The following is an 18,402-nucleotide window of genomic DNA, read 5'->3' on the forward strand; positions in this document are numbered from 1 at the left end:
AAGACGAAATATTTGGATTTTATATGCAAAAGACGAAAATTAAATATGTATGCATGAAGTTTTGATCAATGGCAAAAACAAAAGATAAACACTTTCAATGAAATAAATGTATGAATATGTTGTTGGGGGTCAATTTCATCTTATCCACTCTCATATATTTTAGGAATTCAACATTCAAATCATCATTGTTAATGCCACTCTCTAAAGTACCTTTCAAGAAGGCTTCTCCCTAATCACGAGTTCATACAATTCCTAGCATTCCTAATGATCAGTTCATAAGTACAGGAGCTTAACGACAACCAATATAATATTGGGAGAAATTCCCCGGATCTAGACTTCCCCGTACGCGCCCGTATCGACAAAACCAATAATCATGCATCGAATGAGTTAAACAATGCAAGCATTAAGCAAAGAGGAAAAACCCTAACTAATGATGAAAGAAAGCATAAGTCTTAATTAAAAGATGTAAAAACAGATTCCATATATGAGAGCTTCAAAAGATTACATTGATTCCCCAACAAACATACAGAGTTTAGTTCACCATATTCATGGTGAACCTAGATGAATTACAATGAAAGAATGAAAGATAAAACCCTAAAAAGGTGAAGAGGAAGCCTCAGCATCCAAGATCCTCCTTCAAAGGGGTGGAAGAGAGAGAGTGTTTGCTTCGTTCCAGCCAAAGATACAAACCCTAGGAAACCCTAAAGCTTATATATTATTCGTAAATTACAGAAAATTAGGTCCAAGCCCATTAAAGTGCCGCTCAGCGGTAAAATACCGCTCAGCGGTAAGTGCTTGTCACGTTTCTTCCCCTCAGCGGCCATTTTGCCCCTCAACGGTCCTCCCGTGAGCTCCTGATTGCCGCTCAGCGGTAAACTGCCGCTGAGCGGTGACTTCGGCTTCTCCTTTTGCACTTTTTGATGTCTTTTCTGATTCCATATCTCTCCTTCTTCACTTCTTTCACCAAATTCACCTTAAAACCTGCACAAAAACACTGAAATCAAGCATAAACCTGTCCAGCTCTCTTATTTCTGAAAATATGAAGAAAAGCATGATTTCAAGCTAGTTTCTAAGTATAAAGGTTGCTTTTAGTATCAATTTTAAGCATGAAAATAACAGTTTTTCAACTGTTATCAATGACTCCCTAAACCTAAAGGTCGATGGTCACTAGAGCTATGACCCCCTTCATAATATCTCCACAACAGTCGAGTAATCAACTAGATGCGGAGACACAAGTGAAGAGAACAAACTCTAGTTGGGGTTCTCACGATAGCCAAACAGGAAGTATGTCCCAAATGGCACCGCTACACAACCCCTCTATTTCTAAGTTACACTCAGACCCGGGTATAGGGCCCCACTCATGATATGCATAAAGTGCGTGTATGTGTGAAGGGAGAGCGTAATGCATACCTAAACCCTCACCTGCAAAACAACCAGAAAAATCCCAGGCAGATATAAACATGTTCTCTACCTAGGGTTCAATATAGAAAAATCAAAACAATTCACATGCAATTACTTCAAATATCAAACATAGATAAAAAAAAAGGAAGAAAAAGATAAAGCAAAACCACATCGAATTCGCGCATCTAATTAAATGGCTTGACTCTCTAACGTCCCCAACGGAGTCGCCATCTGTCGCAACCGGAATCGCGACGGGACGACGATCCAGAAAAAAGGAACGGGTTTTAGAAAAAGAGATTGGAGTCGCCACCATAGTTTATTCTGGAAAACTACGGAAAAACCATAAAATGATAAGACACGGTCCGCGAAAACCAGATTCTGGGTTCGGGAGTCGGTTACGCGTAAGGAAGGTGTTAGCACCCTACAACGCCTGCCCTAAGGCAGTACCTTTAACTAAATGCACGAATATGATGTGGTTTTCAAAATGTTTAACTATCCCCTAAAATAAAATTTTAAATAAACAAAATATACTTTTTTAGTTTTTTGAGCCCGACAAGGATTGACCTTGCTCCTACGTATTCTCATTCAAAGTGAGAAATCAGGGTTACGTAGTTTTGGGAGAAAGACTGTTTGTTTGCTTGAAAGTGTTGATGTTTTTAGTTTTTAAAGGTTTTATATTTTTTTGACATTTTTTGTAAAAAAAAGAAGGTGAAAAGGTTTTTAGCACAAGGACGATGCGAGCGATCACACATGCGCTTAACCTTTTGTAACATATTTTTGTGAGTTTTTATTTAAGAAAGAGAAAAGGTTTTTAGCACAAGGACGATGCGAGCGATCACACATGTGCCTAAACCTTTTAAAATATTTTATTATTATTTGAGAAAGAGAAAGAAAAGGTTTTAACACAAGGACGATGCGTGCGATCATACATGTGCCTAAACCTTTTAAAATATTTTTGTTATTATTTGAGAAAAGAAGAAGAAAAGGTTTTAGCACAAGGACGATGCGTGCGATCACACATGTGCCTAAACCTTTTAAAATATTTTTGTATTTGTATTTTTTTTAGAAGAGAAGAAGAAAAGGTTTTAGCACAAGGATGATGTGTGCGATCACATATGTGCCTAAACCTTTTAAAATATTTTGTTATTATTTGTTTTTTAGAAAAGAAGAAGAAAAAGTTTTAGCACAAGGACGATGCGTGCGATCACACATATGCCTAAACCTTTAAAATATTTTTGTAAATTTTGTATATATATATATATATATATATATATATATATATATATATATATTTTATTTTTATGTATTATTAAATATGCATTTTAAAATAAATAGATATTTACGATAAACAAATAAAATAAAATGAAAACAATAAAAAACAATAACAACAATAAAAATAATAAAATAAAATAAATAAATAAATAAAATAAAAAAAATAAAAAAAACAAGCCAAAACCCAAGCTGAAAGGGGGTGTGGAAGTGAGAAACAGGGGCTGCGGGAGAAAATTATTCTTGGGCTTGGCCCAGCACTGGCCCGGGGTGTATGGGGCTGCGCGGGTGAAAAGCGGGAGGTGCATGAGTATTCGCTGGTCAGGCCCAGACCTCTCTTTTTTTATTTTATTTTGTTTACAGAGTGGGCTTAAGCCCGAACGAAAATGGGGTGCGAATGGGGTTGTACATGTGGCAGGAAGAAAAGCGGCCCAATAGCACAGTCTAAAGATTCTACGTGCAGCATCCATTAGGGGTTCAGCATTCCAATTGTTCCCAACACTCATACTCAGAGATCGAAGGTCCCTCTCCCCTCGCTGCCGGTGCTCATGCCTCAGCCAGAACCGACCGCCACTTCGACGCCTTCCACCAGTCTCGCAACCGTCGCCAGCTCAGCGCCACCATCGAAGCCTTCGCAGGCCGCGTCGTTGATGTTGGTGACCGCCTCTGCTTCACCGCCATCAGCCTCGGAGGCTGCCACGACACTACCCTCTCACCTTCCCTGCGCGCATACAGCTGCTTCTGCCAAAACGACACCGACCGTCACCACTGCTTGCTCGAACCAGCTGCCGCGCCACTGCTTGCTTGAACCAGCTGCCGCGTCACTGCTTCTCTGGACCAGCCACCGCGCTGCTGCTTCTCTCTCGTCTCTCTGCAACAACGGCAACCCAGGGACGAAAATAAACATGTATGCACGAGCGTGATCAATGGCTAAAGCAAAATACAAACACTTTCAATGGAATATATGGGTGAGTATGTTGTTGGGGTTATCAATTTCATCTTATCCACTCTCATATACTTTAGGAATTCAACATTCAATTCATCATTGTTAATGCCACTCTCTAAATTACCTTTCAAGAAGGCTTCTCCCTAATTACGAGTTCATACGATTCCTAGCATTCCTAATAATTAGTTTTTTTAGCACAGGAGCTTAAGGCAACCAATATACTATTGGGAGAAATTCCCCGGATCTAGACTTCCCCGTACGTTCCCGCATCGACAAAATCAATAATCATGCATTGAATGAGTTAAACAAAGCAAGCATTGAGAAAAGAGGAAAAACGCTGACTAATGATGAAAGAAAGCATAGGTCTTAAATATAAGATGTAAACACAAATTCCATATATGAGAGCTTCAAAAGATTACATTGATTCCCCAACAAACATACAAGGTTTAGTTCACCATATTCATGGTGAAACTAGATGAATAATAATGAAAGAATGAAAGAGATAGAAAAACCCGAGAAAGAGAAGAGGAGAGCTGTCACCATCTCCCAATCTACCCCAAGGGGTGGAAGAGAGAGTGTTTGCTTCGTTTCTGCCAAAGATACAAACCCTAGGACGTCCTAAAGCTTATATACTATTCTAAAATTACAAAAAATCTAGGTCCAAACCCATAAGTGTGCCGCTCAGCGGTAAAGTACCGCTCAGCGGTAAGTGCATGAGTCTTTCTTCCCCTCAGCGGCCATTTTGCCCCTCAGCGGTCCTCCCGTGAGCTCCTGAGTGCCGCTCAACGGTAAACTGCCGCTGAGCGGTACTTGCGGCTTCTCCTTTTGCACTTTTTGATGTCTTTTCTGATTCCATCTCTCTCCTTCTTCACTTCTTTCACTAAATTCACCTTAAAACCTGCACAAAAACACTGAAATCAAGCATAAACCTGTCCAGCTCTCTTATTTCTGAAAATATGAATAAAAGCATGATTTCAAGCTAGTTTCTAAGTGTTAAAGGTTGCTTTTAGTATCAATTTAAGCATGAAAATAACAGTTTTTTAACTGTTATGAACGGGCCACCGCCTCCTTCTTTGAGCCGAGATTTTCTTCTTATTATATTTTTTTTGTTGATTGATCAGAACTTAGAAATTGATTTGTTCATTCTCTGTTTCCCACTTTGATGCTTTCCCTTATATGTTTTCTGGGTGTTAAAGGATTCTGAAGTTTTGATGTTGGGGAGTATATGCCTATTTGCTATTGTTAACAAAATAGATGAAGTTTGCAGGCACTGAAACTGCATTTTGGGTGCAGTTTGAATTAACAGGGGTTTTGATTAACAGAGGAAAGCAAACACAACTGTATGCATTGATTGAACACAATTTCATTCATCTTTCAGCAGGCATAAGGCAAACATACATAGAGCATATAAACGAGCATGACCGAAGAGCTTAGAAGTATGGAGACTTACCTTCGCAGCTTCAAGAGAAGATAAAACTTTCCTTTTTGTTTTCGTCTCCTTTTCTTTACTGGATTCAATCTCCTTTGCTCTCCTCGGCCGAACTTCTCTTTCAGTATCTTGCAGGCACCGGAAAGTGAGGTTGATTGGGCAGCTAGGTTCACCAACAGTGGTTTCTTCTCTTTTTTCTCTGGTCCAAGGTCCCCTTTCTCTAAAGGGTGATGGTCCCCCTTTTATGACCGTGATGAAAACCCTTTTCCAAAAGCCAACCCCAAACTCCTCTCTGTCCTGCATCCTACGAGCTCTGGGATATCTTCTGGCGTGGGATTTTCCTTTTGTTTTTTTCTTTTCTTCATGTTCACTGTATCGGCCGGTCAGTTGGCAGAAGCTCTTTCAAAAAAATCCTTCTCCTTTGATGTACATTTGTAGTCCTCAATAGGAAATTATAGGAAGAGGAGTCTCTGCCTTTTGTTGCTGCCATTGGAAATGCCCATTTTCAGCATTGCTTTCTGTCAATTGTATATGCTGCTTTTTTCTTTTCTCTGAACACTGCGTATTGCTGTTTTATGCTACAGGAAGGGGTTGACCTTGGTTTTTTTCTATATTTTTTTCTTTTCCTTTTTTCTTTTTTTTCGTTTTCAAAATAAAATTAGATAACTAATATATATATATATATATATATATATATATATATAATAATAATAAAATAAATAAATAAATAAGAAGGTAAAATTAAAATATAAATTAAAAATAAAAATGAAAGAAAATAACATAAAATAAAATAAGATAAAAATAAAATAGGTTTAATTGCTTCCTTTATCCCCAGTTTGGTTGAATTGTGTCAAATTCATCCTCATTTTTAAAAAAGTTTCATTGTCATCCTCACGTGGTGTAAAAGTTTCATTGTCGTCCTCACGTGGTGTAAAAGTGTCAATTGAATCCAAACATAGAAAAAATTTGTGTCAAAGTAGTCATTTTTCCTATATATCTGTGTCTTCCTTTCATACAATCAAGTACAGATATTCATTTTACCTTATCCAATTTAAGGCTTTTCATAGCTCCAGAGAAGTGACATATGAAAGGAAGACACAGAGATATAGGAAAAATGACTACTTTGACACAAATTTTTTCTATGTTTGGATTCAATTGACACTTTTATACCACGTGAGGACGACAATGAAACTTTTTTAAAAATGAGGATGAATTTGACACAATTCAACCAAACTGGGGACAAAGGAAGCAATTAAACCAATAAAATAAATCTATTATAGTCAATCCGGACGAAATTAGGTGCTGACAGGTATCATTCCAGCTTTCCTCTCAATCAGGAGTCTCCTATCTTGAACAATCCTAAAATGCTTCTCATGTTTGCGAGATGAGAACCTACTTGAATGGGGTTGTTCTGGTTCCTTGTCTTTCCTCTTGGAGGCTGTGGTCTTCAATCTTTTGCCTAAAGAGGATGCCATCCTTGGGTGGAGATGCTAGATGAGTAGAAAATGCTCTACAAATATGAAGAACTCAGCCCCAACAACAATGCTCTCTCCAAACCCCAAACTTAGATGGAAAACTAATGAAAAAGTTAGTGGAAGAGGGATTTTGTAAAGGGGAATGAAGGGAAAGATGTAGAGAACTCTTAGAAAAGTGTTTAGAAGTGTGTGAGAGGAAAGAAATATGAAAATGAAACCAAAATCGCACCCTAGGGTATAAAAATACCCTAATGGGCTCGGGTCCCGCTAATGGCAGCCCAAAAACTCAATCTGTAGTATTACCGCTCAGCGGAAATTTCCGCTGCTGAGCGGCACTTGCGTGAGATGCTTTCTTTCTTCCTAGCTTACCCTAGGTGGCTTCCACAAATGCCTCTCACTCACTCCATGCATTTAAGTAATTCAACTAAAGCAAAATCAAAATAAACAATAAAGACAAAGTAATTCAACTAGGTTGCCTCCCAGGTAGCGCTTGTTTAACGTCACGAGCCTGACCCAAAATCCACCAACACCCATCAGTAGGTGTAACAAATCTGTTAATAAACCTAGTGTCCTTCAGCAGATACTTAACCACCTAGAATCCATCAGTAGATGCTAACCCAAAAGGTTTCAACATAAAAGTAATATCCAAAAAAATTACAACCAATATCAAAATAAAATAATGTTCTTAAATTAGTGGGGTGCCTCAGTAAAGCTCACGTTCCATCTTCAATTTTGGTGTCTACCTTTATATCATCACACCAACTCATTAGCTACTTCCGATCTACCTCTTTGACTCTTCTTGAATGTGGAGATTCAGTTTCTATCACTCCATCTTCCTTATAGTCTTTTACAACCCATAACCTGTTTTTGAATCTCACATGTTTACCAGGTTTGGGTTGTGCTTACATTGAATCATCATGAACCGTCCTTCCTTTGCTATCTTGTTCTTCTTCCCTATCCTGAAACGAAAAACAATTTTTACCTGTAAAGCTCGGCTTTGCATCTTGAGGACTAGTCATGAGTACATCTTGATATGTAGCTTTATAACTAGTCTCTGTCTGTTGTTCCTCTTTGAAGACATCAATAGTCATTCTTTCTTCTTGATCCTGAAGCACTACCATTCCTTCATCTACATCAATAATGACTTTGGCCGTTTTCATAAACGGTCTTCCAAGAATAACAAGAATTCTTTCATCTTCTATCTCCATCACCACAAAGTCTGCCAAGAATTTTAGTTTGTCTACAAAAACTATTACATCTTCCACTATACCATAAGGCTTCTTTGAAGATCCATCTGCTATTAACAAAGTCATCTACAGTGGCTTAACTTCAAGATTTCCAATTCGCTTAAGTACAGATAAAGGCATTAGGTTGACGCTTGACCCTAAATCAAGTAGGGCTTTCTTTATCCTCTCCTTCCCTATGACACAAGGAATAGTGAAACTTCTTGGATCTTTTACTTTGACAGGAATGGGCTTTTTCTTAACAACTTTGTATTCATTCATCTCCTCTTCTATATATCTTTTTCTTTTGGAGATTTGTTCCATGTGCTTAACCTGAGCTGAAAATTGTTACCATGCTTCATTCACAAGTAAGTCAACATCTTCATGAGTGAAAAGATCTTTGAATTTTCTCTTTTTGTCTATTCTCTCATAATCTGTTGGAAAAGGAAGAATATCTTCAATTTTTTATCTCTTCTCTCTCTTCTTTTTCTTTTCTCTCTACTCTCTTTTCTTTTTCCTCTACTCTCTCTTCTTTTTCTTCTTTTCTCTCTAACTCAACTTTTTCAACATCTACACTCACTAAAACTTTACACTCTTCTCTAGGGTTAACCTCAGTATTAGCCCCAAAACTCTTATCAGGCCTTTCTTCCAATTTCTTTGTTAATTGTCCGATTTGCATCTCCATATTTCTAAGGGATGTTTGAGTGTTGTTATGATTGGAGATACTTATCGGCATAAACTGGTGAAGAGTTTCTTCTAACTTTGTATGTTTTTCAATGAGTGTAGACATTTGTTGCCATAATGATGGTTGTTGTGGCCTATTAAATTGTCTTGATTGCCCAGCTTGCCCAGATTGTCCCTGACCTTGACCCATGCTTGGGTGAGGTTTTCACCCTTGGTTGAAATTACCTTGGCGGTATGGAAATTGATTGTTCATGAAATTTACATCTTCTACGACCTCCAATGGAAAAGCGCATTGACCATTGATATGGTCACCACCACATAGTTCACACGTTTGTTGTTGAACTTGAGCAACAGTTTTTAATTCCTTTGGCAATTGAGCAAGTGTCTTTGTTAAATTCTCCAACTATTGAGTTATAATCTTATTCTTAGCAAGCAAGGCATCATTTGACTGCAATTGCAAAACCCTTTTTTGTTGAACAGAGGCTCCTCTTTCACTATGCATTTCATTGTCATTAGCAGCCATGTTCTCTATTAATTCTGTTGCTTCCTCTGGAGTCTTACATTTAATATTACCTCTAGCTGAGGCATCTAACGTCAACTTGATTTGTGAACCAAGAACTCCAAGGAAAAGTAGAACTACTGCTGCTTCATCAAAACCGTGCATGAGAGTCTTTCTTAATAAGTTTTTGTACCTGTCCCATGCTTGACCTAATGTCTCCTCCATGCCTTGTCTGAAAGAAGAGATCTCTTGCTTCCCTTTGTTGACTTTAGATTGTGGGAAGTATTTGTTCAAAAACTTTGCAACCACAGCTTCCCATTTTGTAAAACTACCTTCTGGAAAAGAATTTAACCACAACTTTGCAGCATTGCCTCCCAATGAGAAAGGAAACAAGCTAAGCTTGATGGCTTCATCTGACACTCCATTTATCTTCACGATGTTACAGATTTCATTGAAGGTGGTGAGATGTTCATACGGGCTTTCATGTGATAGCCCATTAAACTAATTAAGCAAAGTGCACACACTTAAATCCTATGGTGATCAAACTCAATTCAACATACAAGCATGGAGATGCAAAAATTTACTCTTAGCTATGCAATTTCAGAAATGTTGTGCTAGAAAACTCCTAAAGAGGAACATACATATGACTCAAAGCAAAGCTAACAAGAAATAAAAGACATATACAATCCAGCCAAGACAAGAATAAAAGTTGGAACAAGCACACAAAAGGGAATAAGGACACCTAGTTGTTGAAGACCTCCAATAGCATTGTTTTGCTTGTGCAGTAAGTTGTTTGTGTTAGCCACTAGAACAACCACAGTTTAACACCTCCAAGCATTGACTTCAAACAACAAGCACAATGCAAAACAGTTAAGAAGTACAACAACAACAAATACTAGATGAACACAGGTTGAAACAAAATTAATTTCGTATAGCAAATGAATGAATTGAAATGAAGTAAAAGCTGGAAATTAAAGTCGACATCTAGACGAAAATTTTAAAAAAAAATTCACGCAAAACTGATAAGAAATGAACTCAAACGAAAGCAAACAAGTTGGACAAGCATGCAACATGCATCAGCGCGCGAGAATTGCAAAATGCTTGTCTACTCTACTGTAACATGCAATTCCTAATAAGGATCAAGCTCATGGCTCTAGATACCACATGATGGGGAAGTGCATGCTGATAACAGTTAAAAAACTGTTATTTTCATGCTTAAAATTGATACTAAAAACAACCTTTATACTTAGAAACTAGCTTGAAATCAAGCTTTTCTTCATATTTTCATAAATAAGAGAGCTGGACAGGTTTATGCTTGATTTCAGTGTTTTTGTGCAGGTTTTAAGGTGAATTTAGTGAAAGAAGTGAAGAAGCAGAGAGATGGAATCAGAAAAGACATCAAAAAGTGCAAAAGGAGAAGTCGCAAGTACCGCTCAGCGGCAGTTTACCGCTGAGCGGCACTCAGGAGCTCACGGGAGGACCGCTGAGGGGCAAAATGGCCGCTGAGGGGAAGAAACTACTCACGCACTTACCGCTGAGCGGCACTTTACCACTGAGCGGCACACTTATGGGCTTGGACCTAGATGTTTTGTAATTTTAGAATAGTATATAAGCTTTAGGACGTCCTAGGGTTTGTATCTTTGGCAGAAACGAAGAAAACACTCTCTCTTCCACCCCTTTGAAGGAGGATCTTGGATGCTCAGGCTACCTCTTCACCTTTTTAGGGTTTTATCTTTCATTCTTTCCTTATTGTTCATCTAGGTTCACCATGAATATGGTGAACTAAACCTTGTATGTTTGTTGGGGAATCAATGTAATCTTTTGAAGCTCTCATATATGGAATTTGTGCTTGCATCTTAATCTAAGATTTATGCTTTCTTTCATCATCAGTTAGGGTTTTTCCTCTTTGCTTAATGCTTGCTTTGTTTAACTCATTCAATGCATGATTATTGATTTTGTCGATACGGGAACGTACGGGGAAGTCTAGATCCGGGGAATTTCTCCCAATAGTATATTGGTTGCCTTAAGCTCCTGTGCTAAAAAAACTAATTATTAGGAATGCTAGGAATTGTATGAACTCGTAATTAGGGAGATGCCTTCTTGAAAGGTAATTTAGAGAGTGACATTAACAATGATGACTTGAATGTTGAATTCCTAAAATATATGAGAGTGGATAAGATGAAATTGACCCCCAACAACATATTCATCAATATATTTCATTGAAAGTGCTTGTCTTTTGTTTTAGCCATTGATCAACCTCATGCATACATGTTTATTTTCGTCTTTTGCATATTAAACTCCAATTATTTTGTTCTTAAGTCTTAGCTAATCAACAAATCACATAACTAAACTAGGCCGTGAGTCGTTTGGGAGAACGATACTTGGTCTTACCGAGTTTATTACTTGAAACGATTCGGTCATACTTGCCGATTGTTAAACAAGTTTGTGACATCATATTTTGGTGATCATAAATTTGTCCATCAAGTTTTTGGCGCCGTTGCTGGGGACTCTGGTTTAACTGGTTAATTTGTGTGATTATTGATTATCTTTGACTTTCATTTTGAATTTCTGTTTTTATTTTCTGTTTTTATTTTTTTGGTTATTATTTTATTTTATTTTATTTTATTTTATTTTCTGTTTTTATTTTATTTTATTTTATTTTATTTTTCTGTTTTTATTTCCTATTTTCTTATCTTTTCAATTATATCCTTTGATTTTTTTTTCTCTATCATTTTGTGCTAACAATTGTTTTTAGGGTTTTGTGCCTAATGTCTGCAGAATGCAATTTGGTCAAGAATTTAACTATATGGGCACTCAATTCTACCAAAGTAATCTCAACCACTGGTGGGAACATGACTCAAGCATGGATCAAAGCCAATTTTGGCAAGCTGCCGGACAATTTGAGAACCAACCACAACAACAATGGCAGCAACAAAGCTTTAAAATCAACAAAGGGAAGCAAGAGATCTCTTCATTTAGACAAGGCATGGAAGAATCACTGGGGCATGCATGGGACAGGTATAAAAGCCTATTACGAAAGACTCCCACGCATGGATTTAACGAAGGAGAAGTAGTCCTAATCTTCCTTGGAGGTCTTGGTTCACAAATCATGATGATGCTTAACGCCTCAGCTGGAGGCAATATCAAATGGAAGACTCCAGAGGAAGCCACAGAAATAATTGAAAACATGACTACTAATAACAATAAGTGGAACAGTGAAAGAGGAGCTCCTATTCAACAAAAAGGAGTTCTACAGTTGCAATCCAATGATGCCTTGATAGCTCAGAACAAGTTAATAACTCAACAATTGGAGAATCTCTCAAAGATACTTGAACAATTGCCACAAGAGTTAAAGACTGTTGCACAGGTACAATCCCAGTTGTGCGAATTGTGTGGAGGTGACCATATCAATGGTCAATGTGCCTTTCCAGTTGAAGCCGTAGAGGATGTAAACTACATGACCACTCAGTACCGTCAAGGGAGCTACAATCAGGGGTGGAAACCACACTCAAGTATTGGTCAGGAACAAAGTGGGCAAGCTGGACAAACTGGGAAATTTAACAAGCAACAACAACAACCCTTTCTATCAGGAACTTTGGATGACACCCTTCAACAATTTTTGAAAAATTTTGACGCTACTCAGAAAAGCATTGAAGAATCATGTAAAAGGATGGAGATGCAGCTTCATTACATTAGTCAGAGATTGAATGATGAGGTTAATACTGAAGTTAACCCTAAGGAGGAAGGGCAAGCCATTATCACTGAAAGTGACAAGATTCTTGATGAGAAAAAAATAGGGGGCGATGAGGAAAAGATAGAGAGAAAAGAAAAAGAAGAATTGAGTGAGAGAAATAAAGATGAAGAAAAAGAGAAAGAAGTGGTTGAGAGAGAAGAGAGAAAGAAAATTTGTGTGAAAATAAAGAAGTTGAAAAGAAAAAGAAAAGGGAAGAAAAAAATAAAAGAAAAGAAAAAGAGAAAATTTAGGGAGAGAAAAAGGAAGAAAAATAAGATGAGAGGAAAGAAGAAGAAATCATATGAAAAATCACATCCTCATCTAAAGAAGAATCATAGGAAGGAAAAGAAATTCAAGTGCTTTATGGAAATCTTCAAGAAATTGGAGATTAAAGTTCCTATGATTGAGACATTGCAACAGGTTCCTGGTTTGATCAAATTTCTGAAGAAGTTCAGTAGAAAGAAGAAAAAGAAGAAGGAACTTGAGCTTGGGTCAAGCTAATGACGTTAAAAGAGCGCTTGCTGGGAGGCAACCCAGTGATCTTTGGTTTTGTAATTTTTAATTTGTGGACTTTATTTTTGTAACTATTTTGTTGAAGATAGCATCTACTGAAGGATGCTAGGTGGTTAAGTATCTACTGAAGGATACTATGTTTGTAACACCTACTGATGGGTGTTGGTAAGAAAATTTTGCACCTACTGATGGGTGTTGGTAAGTTTGTTACACCTACTGATGGGTGTTGGTGGATTTTGGGTCAGGCTCGTGACGTTAAACAAGCACTACCTGGGAGGCAACCCAGTTGATTGAATATTTCTGTTTGTTTCATTTTAGCTGCATAATAGGGTTTTGCATAAGTATTCTGAAAATTGAATTGCAGGGAACCAGTGAGGGGCATGTTTAGGAGGCACTTAGGTTAAGAAAAGAAGGAGAAGAGCACTTCAGGAAAGTGCCGCTGAGCGGTAAAAAAACCGCTGAGCAGTAACATCGCAGATTGGCTTTGGTTATCCCATAGTGGGACCCGAGCCCATTAGGGTATTTTTATACCCTAAGTTGCGTTTTGGTTTCTCTTTTCAGACTCTTCTCTGCACACACACACACTCCTACATACCTTTTCAAAGGTTCTCTACAACTTTTCCCTCATCCCTCTTTAGAAAATCTCCTTCCACTCACTTGCTCACTAGTTTTCCATCTAAGTTTGGGGTTGGGATAGAGCATCATTGAAGGGGCTGATTTCTTCATTGTGGTTTACTAATGCTTAACAATGTATCTTTTGAGTTTTGTGAATTATGTTTGATGCAGGGATGGCCTCCTCATCGGGCAAAAAGAATCAAGACTATAAGATCCAAGAAGAGGAGGATACAGATGATAGCTCAGATTGATGAGGAGCTGAGATAGCATTTACGGATGAATGCTATCATATGCTTATGCTTTTATTGGTTTAAGTTTTCTAAACTTATTTATTTATTTTTTTGTTTTAGATTAGGGTTTGATGTACTCTATTGGAAACATGGTTTGTTATGATGGTTTGCTATTAACTGTGATTGTGTGATAAGTAATGCTTGATGATGATTAGTGATTGATTGATGTTGAGATAGATGTGCACATTAAAATGCTTATACAGGTGATTCACAAGCTTTGTGAACAAATGCAGGATATTATGATTGTGATTGTGAAATTAAGCAGGATGTGTATGTCAAATGTGAATGAGCTTATATGTGAGGTTTTGAGCTCCAGAGTTGTTATTGATTGAATGCTATTACTTTGAAAGCATGAATGATTTTGCCCAGGTTTTCTATGATTGAATTAATTGCTTGTATTGCATCATATGATCAAGGCCATTTGTTGGAACCCTTTTTATTGGCCAGATTCATAAAGTTAGCCCACTAAAAGAGAACACTTTGTGTTCTATCCTTTGAACCCTTAGCCTTGAACATACACTGAAACCCTTGATTGAAAATCTTTACCTTGAGTTAAGTAGAAGATCTTGTGTGGTATTGTTAAATGTTCAAGTTTGGGGTTGTTGGGAAAACATGAAAAAGGAAAAGCATTGAGCTAAGAGCTAAAAAGTAAGAATATGCAAAGAAAAAAAAAAGAAAAAGAAGCAAAGCTCAATGCAAATGCAAAGGCAAGTTGGGAAAAATGAGAATAATTGTGTTGATTATGATTCTCTTAACTCAAGGATTTTGTGATCCAGAAATACCAATTTTCTTGTTAGCCCAGCCACATTATAAGCCATTGAAAAGTCCTTGTGATGATGCATGCTTGTGAATGTTTTTGATTGTGGTAAAATGAAAGGCAAAGTTGATTCATGTAACATTGTGATAGTGGAGTGAATGAGTGAAACACTTTACCTCTTATACACTTGTGTGTTGAGTGAAACACTTTACCTAGTGAGGAAATATTCCATAAGCACATGAACATCCATGCTTAATTGATTAATCATTCATGAAAAATAGCATTTGTTGGAATTTAAAAGACTTTGTGAACACCAAAGCATGTGCACATCTTGATTGAACTCTTGGTCATAAGTTTGAGTGAAGTTGTTACTTATCTTGAAAAAGAGAATTTTTGAATGAGTGAACCATCATATGAATTGGTTGAAGATAGAGCTACATCTTCTTTGCTTGAGGACAAGCAAAGTTCTAAGTTTGGGGTTGTGATAACAATTAAAAAACTGTTATTTTCATGCTTAAAATTGATACTAAAAACAACCTTTATACTTAGAAACTAGCTTGAAATCAAGCTTTTCTTCATATTTTCAGAAATAAGAGAGCTGGACAGGTTTATGCTTGATTTCAATGTTTTTGTGCAGGTTTTAAGGTGAATTTAGTGAAAGAAGTGAAGAAGGAGAGAGATGGAATCAGAAAAGACATCAAAAAGTGCAAAAGGAGAAGTCGCAAGTACCGCTCAGCGGCAGTTTACCGCTGAGCGGCACTCAGGAGCTCACGGGAGGACCGCTGAGGGGCAAAATGGCCGCTGAGGGGAAGAAACTACTCACGCACTTACCGCTGAGGGGAAGAAACTACTCACGCACTTACCGTTGAGCAGCACTTTACCGCTGAGCGCCACACTTATGGGCTTGGACCTAGATGTTTTGTAATTTTAGAATAGTATATAAGCTTTAGGACGTCCTAGGGTTTGTATCTTTGGCAGAAACGAAGAAAACACTCTCTCTTCCACCCCTTTGAAGGAGGATCTTGGATGCTCAGGCTACCTCTTCACCTTTTTAGGGTTTTATCTTTCATTCTTTCATTATTGTTCATCTAGCTTCACCATGAATATGGTGAACTAAACCTTGTATGTTTGTTGGGGAATCAATGTAATCTTTTGAAGCTCTCATATATGGAATTTGTGCTTGCATCTTAATCTAAGATTTATGCTTTCTTTCATCATTAGTTAGGGTTTTTCCTCTTTGCTTAATGCTTGCTTTGTTTAACTCATTCAATGCATGATTATTGATTTTGTCGATACGGGAACGTACGGGGAAGTCTAGATCCGGGGAATTTCTCCCAATAGTATATTGGTTGCCTTAGGCTCCTATGCTAAAAAAACTAATTATTAGGAATGTTAGGAATTGTATGAACTCGTAATTAGGGAGAAGCCTTCTTGAAAGGTAATTTAGAGAGTGGCATTAACAATGATGACTTGAATGTTGAATTCCTAAAAGATATGAGAGTGGATAAGATGAAATTGACCCCCAACAACATATTCATCAATATATTTCATTGAAAGTGCTTGTCTTTTGTTTTAGCCATTGATCAACCTCATGCATACATGTTTATTTTCGTCTTTTGCATATTAAACTCCAATTATTTTGTTCTTAAGTCTTAGCTAATCAACAAATCACATAACTAAACTAGGCCGTGAGTCGTTTGGGAGAACGATACTTGGTCTTACCGAGTTTATTACTTGAAACGATTCGGTCATACTTGCCGATTGTTAAACAAGTTTGTGACATCATATTTTGGTGATCATAAATTTGTCCATCAAGTTTTTGGCGCCGTTGCCGGGGACTCTGGTTTAACTGGTTAATTTGTGTGATTATTGATTATCTTTGACTTTAATTTTGAATTTCTGTTTTTATTTTTTTGGTTATTATTTTATTTTATTTTATTTTATTTTATTTTCTGTTTTTATTTTATTTTATTTTATTTTATTTTTCCGTTTTTATTTCCTATTTTCTTATCTTTTCAATTATATCCTTTGATTTTTTTTTCTCTATCATTTTGTGCTAACAATTGTTTTTAGGGTTTTGTGCCTAATGTCTGCAGAATGCAATTTGGTCAAGAATTTAACTATATGGGCACTCAATTCTACCAAAGTAATCTCAACCACTGGTGGGAACATGACTCAAGCATGGATCAAAGCCAATTTTGGCAAGCTGCCGGACAATTTGAGAACCAACCACAACAACAATGGCAGCAACAAAGCTTTAAAATCAACAAAGGGAAGCAAGAGATCTCTTCATTTAGACAAGGCATGGAAGAATCACTGGGGCATGCATGGGACAGGTATAAAAGCCTATTACGAAAGAATGAATCATAAATTTGTCCATCACATGCCTAGAGAGAAGTATACTAATGACATTTAAAAGAATGAATCACTACAAGAATGATTGAGATTACCGACGGTCATAATTCGTCGGTAATGTATAATATCTGTCGGTAATTAGCATTTACCGACGGCTTACCGACGGCCAACGTACCGTCGGTAAAAATGTTGTCGGTAAACTTTACCGACGGATCTTTCGTCCGTCGATAATTACTGAAGGCTTTTGGCCGTCGGTAAAGCCTTCGGTAATTACCGAAGGATCTAGGCCTTCGGTAAATCCGTCGGTAAATGTTGCGACCTGGTTCATCTTATTCCTCTTCCTTCGTCGTTGTGTCAATTTTTTTTTTTCATTTCCACGAACTCCGCCACCAAAACGACATCACGCGAATAACCATAGGGAATCATGGAGAGTTGAGCTCGCCGGAAAAATTTAGGACCGGTTTAGGACCCGTGATGTTGTGTCATTTTATCATGCAGAGTTGAGCTCGCCGGAAAAGTTTAGCACCGGTGATGTTCCTAATCCCACAAATAAACTCTACAACATCCCACCAAAAAACTTGAGCTCGTTGGAAAAGTGGAGCTCACCGGAAAATTTGAGAGCATCCCGTGATGGTGGACACTATCCTGCGATGGTGGAGAGCAACCCGCAATGGTAGAGAGCTGAAGCCACAAGACGGTAAGGAGAAATGAGTAGTGGTGGTGTGAAACTGAGTTGGTAAAGAAAATGAGGAGAAATGAGCATCTTTGCCACATATATTGACACTGAAGGCAGAATTTGGGCGGGAAAATTGCTATTTTTACCGACGGACATGGACCTTCGGTAAATCCGTCGGTAATGTCGGTAATTGAAATAATGGGCGGGACAATTCCCGCTTTTTTTACCGACGGCCAAAAGCCTTCGGTAAAACCGTCAGTAAGAGACATTGACATTATCGACGGATTTACCGATGAAACATGTCCGTCGGTAATGTGTATGTCAGTTACCGATGGATTTACCGAAAGATTTTGGCCGTCGGTGATGCCGTCGGTAATGAAAATTTACCGACGAAAATGTATCTGTCGATAAAAATCCGTCGGTAATATTAATAATTTTTGTAGTGAATGGAAAATAAAAGTGGAAAAGAGAAAGGAGGAGGAAACTTATGACTCTTAGACATGCCACTTGAGAGAGGTCTCCAAGATAAGTGTCGAG

The sequence above is a fragment of the Vigna umbellata genome, chromosome 1, assembly GCF_029865625.1.
Source record: "Vigna umbellata cultivar VRB3 chromosome 1, Vumbellata_1.0, whole genome shotgun sequence".
NCBI classification, from domain to species: domain Eukaryota; kingdom Viridiplantae; phylum Streptophyta; class Magnoliopsida; order Fabales; family Fabaceae; genus Vigna; species Vigna umbellata.